Raw genomic sequence first — 4,758 nt, 5'->3', positions numbered from 1 at the left:
ACCTCAGAGCTGTTTAAGTGTTTGAATAGCCGGGCTGGATAACTCGGACGGTAGAGAGCTGGCCTTCTAAACCCAGCTTGGTAAGTTCGATCCTGGATCAGTCCGGTGGTATTTGAAGATGCTCTAGTACGTCAGCCTCGTGTCGGTAGATATACTGGCACATTAAAGAACTCCCGCGGAACACAATTCCGGCACCCCGGCGTCTCCGAAAACTGTAAAAAGGTAGTTAGTGGGACGTAAAATTAATAACACCATTATTAAGTGTTTGAATATTTATTTATTTAACGCTATAAACTCTTCACGTCTATCAATAATTTGCTTCTGTCATCTGTCCATGGAGCGGAAATATATTGGAACCCGCTGTATAATTTTGTACAGGAATAGCGAAAACATGTTATGCAATTTTCCACAGCTCAGAATGTAAGGTTTCATACTTTCTAGCACTAAAGATACCTCACCTACTTGTCATTAGATGATTACAACACAAACGACTCTTCCTATATCGCCATGATTCCATGTACTTGACTGTGCTTGGGTTTCCAGATGCTTTTAGCGGATTGTAGGGCTTAATACTCTAAAATGTAGGACATTTTAGGGAAAGGTAAGCCATCAGAAAATTATGGACTGAAAAGGGAAACGTTTTCAGCTGTTTTATTCGAAGTAGTTGGTTTCAATTATACAACTGGTCTCAACATTTTACATCATCAATCAGAAAACCATTTTCATTCAAAAAATCAAAATATTTCAGATCATCACTTGCAACTTTTCATATTAAATCCATGCATTCAAAGAAATTCCTACAATTTCTAACAAAAGAAGAACCATTTAGGAATGTTAGGAAATTAATCTCGGACGCCGGACAAAAGGTTAAACTGCAGGTCGTGACCGGGATTTTCCGAACGTCTGGTAATTCTACATTTTACTCTACAACACGACCTATTTCAAGTACAGTGCGGTCATGAAAGTTAAAATATTCTGTTCGATAGCAACCATACCTTAATGGTTGGATAGAAGAGCAGAAAAACGAGGGGATGAGGCACGAACAGTGAACGTGTCATATACAACCAACTGAAGGTCTTAGTCTGCCATGACGACTGCTGCTCAGGCATGTGGCCTGCAGATACTGGAGTTCCATGAGGTCAGCGTCACGGTTTCCTCAACCGTATTGGTATGATTTCATGATTAGGTCTGCAGCAGTTCACATCAGACAACCCACAACGCTGACAAGGAGACCCTTACAACGTGTCTCCATCAATTTGATCCATCGTCGGTATGTATGCAGGCCATTGCGTGAACTTGCCTTAGTTCACGTCGCAAGGAGCAACTCCCACCATGTTCCGAGAAAATGGAATTTGAATACTTCGAGTGTGTTCCACAAGACTAACACGTGAGACGTTCACACAAGGAAAGCGCAGCTCAACGAGCAAGCTTCTCGCTTCACAAGCTCGTGATCCACGGGTCGTATCTCTCGGCCCCGTTTCATTTCCGGGCGTTTGTTCCCTCTACAGTAACTAGCAGAGAAGTTTTCACTCTTTATGTTGGTAGTACTGTCGTAACAAGTATCGCTATCTAAGTACTCATACAGAATTACTTTCATCATAGTTTCTAGTAGTTGCAGGCCTCACAGATTGCACCCGCCTCTTACCCAGAGTGCCCGGGTTCGATTCCCGACCAGATCAGGCATTTTAACGTAGATCTGAGAGATGGGCAGCGGTCCAGTAAGACTATGTGAAACCAATTGAGGAGCTATCTGGCAGGTGGGATAGTAACCCCGTTCTTGAAAGCTAAAGAATAACGACCGAGAGCTTTTTAACGCTGACCACGCTTCACCTTGTATTTTGCATACCCCCGGGATAAGCAGTCGTAGTTTAGTAGGTCACCCCCATGAGGCTTAAAGAGCCATGGTGTTTATTGTAGCGTTTACGTGTTCAAAATAAAATATAGCCTACCAATATCTCACAGGGTATTGAACGAAAAATATTCAACTTTTGACCGTGCTGTAGAGTTTGCGCGCCTATCTCTTGTCCAGAGGCCTTGGATTCGATTCCTTTCCCGCACGTATTTTATTCCAGCACTGAGATCTTATGAGACCAACTCAGGAGCTGCGTGATATGAGAGGAAATGGATTCGGTTATGAGAGGCAAGCAATCCGGCTGAGTTACGATGCGTCCACTATTTACAAGCCATCTAGCTGGGCAGCGGCCGTCTTGGCAAGTCATGGCCCTTAAGGAGACAGGTGCGTTAGAACACCTCTAATACCACAGAACTGAGCAAGGATCGAACCCACCAACTTGTGCCCTTGTGTCCGCAAATCCAGCACTATTCTATTTGAATCACAAAGGCTAATGTTAATGATAATAATAATAATAATAATAATAATAATAATAATAATAATAATAATAATAATAATAATAATACACTCTACTTGAAAGGTTACAGCAATCAGACTCTTTGAGGGTAGTTTTATATCATTTATGTGGATCATATATTTGCTTTTAAGTAAATTTACATTTTTGATGTTATGAGTTATATAGTACTATTATTAACATGTCGTATGCACATAGTTCTATATTTATATGTTCAACCAATAATATAGATCATGTGTGACTGATTTTCCAGGGCCTTCCCCAGGATACATCACTGTTGGTATATATCCACGTCCCAGGCCAACAAACACCATGCATCACAGTCGAGGAAGATAGCATTTCGGAAGAGGAAAACTGCTGCTCAAACACTTTGGACGTAATCGAACGCAAAATTTATTTATGTAATTTTAAATTATGAGACACTGTTTAAATTAACAGGACACTGCGATAATAACAGCAACGAACACGAGAAAGAAAGATAGAAAGAAAGTGATGGTTATATACTAACAACTGAGGTCTATAATGTAAATATATTGTAACTGTTACTTTTGTACAAACATGGAGTAAAGTGATGTATTTAATAACAGTTGCCAGATCTTCGAGAGAACCCGGTATAACTAAGGAACTCGAACGGTAATATTCTCTACGCACACTGTGAGAAGAAGTAAAGTTCATGTTAAATATTTATGTAAAATATTTATTAAACAAGACAATCTTAATTGAGAATATCGTCGTCGTCTTCTTCTTCTTCTTCTTCTTCTTCTTCTTCTTCTTCATGGTGCCTCTAAATATTAGTTCACCGAGCTCGATAGCTGCAGTCGCTTAAGTGCGGCCAGTATCCAGTATTCGGGAGATAGTAGGTTCGAATCCCACTGTCGGCAGCCCTGAAAATGGTTTTCCGTGGTTTCCCATTTTCACACCAGGCAAATGCTGGGGCTGTACCTTAATTAAGGCCACGGCCGCTTCCTTCCCACTCATAGCCCTTCCCTGTCCCATCGTCGCCATAAGACCTATCTGTGTCGGCGCGACGTAAAGCAACTAACAAAAAAAATATATATATTAGTTCGTAATTAGCGTCGACCTCTAAGATCTTTTGCTACCATATTTTCCCTTCATTCCCACCTAGATATACCTGCTCCCTTCACAAAGCTGCAAGTTGTTCTTATTGGGTCTTCTTGGATTTTTTCTCTCTCTTCACCTGGTAGCCCTAGAGTCTGATTCCATCCAGCACCTCACATTCGAAAAGTATGTGTTCAGCTGATTCCTCTTCTTCATTGCATTTCCTACATATATTGTCAATTGCGAATATAGCTCATTCTCTAAGTTTCTATAGTGTACCCGACATGCATGAAACATTCAAATACGTCCTTGTAATTTCAGTTCAAGACAGATTCTTCTCTGACATTTTTCCATGGTTTCCAATTTCCACGGCTGGCAAATGCTCGGGCATTTTATCACTTTCTGAGTCCGGCTTCATGGCTAAATGGTTAGCGTGCTTCCCTTTGGCCTGAAAGGTCCCGGGTACGATTCGCGACCTGGTCGGGGATTTTAACCTTCACTGGTTAATTCCAATGGCTCGGGGGCTGGACAAGCGTGCCGTATTCAGCATTAGAATTCATCAAAAGTAGGGCTCCAATCTCACAGATGCGCACGTCGCCTACGGCGTCAACTCGTAAAACCTACACCAGGCCTCTTCGGAGGCCACACTTCTTATTAGGAATGACGTTAAAACTTTTTCTTTCTGAATTTTATCCCATTTTATTGGGATCGGCGCTTGATATTGCGTTTACCTAGTTTTACGACAGACTGCCAACACTATGTGAAGAGATGCACTCATCCTTGCATGTTTCTATGATGGCTGGTCATGTGATGCATTGCATGTAGATATAGAGAAGTGTATTAAGAAGAACGCAACAACCCAATCCCCGAGCCAGGGCAATTAACCATACGCGGTTAAAATCCCAGGCCCAACCAGGAATCGAACACAGGACGGAGACCAGTGCGCCAAAGAATCGGAGTGGTGCGACGTTAAACCAATAGAAAAAAGTCTATTCACAAATATTTTTTTCTAAGTAGCTTTAATTATTCAAAGCTGCTTTTGTTATATGTTTTTTGTTTTGAGCACACTACCAAGAGGACATTATTAATGTGGTATTTTTATCGAGACCAGCCTAGATCTAATCAGATAACTTTTCTTGTTTTAGGGGTGTCCATCGTTACTCTCCATATGTCCCTCCTCAGGTCATCTCTGCTCCGCTCTTTTATGTAGTCCACTTCATGTTTCCATCATCTTCTTGGCCCTTTTCTCTGTGAATCTTCCCTTCCACAATTAACCGTAAGTAAAATGTCATCACTGTCTCATCACATGTTGGTGCCCAATGTACTGCAAGTT

Source organism: Anabrus simplex, chromosome 1, assembly GCF_040414725.1.
Source record: "Anabrus simplex isolate iqAnaSimp1 chromosome 1, ASM4041472v1, whole genome shotgun sequence".
Taxonomy (NCBI): domain Eukaryota; kingdom Metazoa; phylum Arthropoda; class Insecta; order Orthoptera; family Tettigoniidae; genus Anabrus; species Anabrus simplex.
This window is presented reverse-complemented; position numbering follows the sequence as displayed.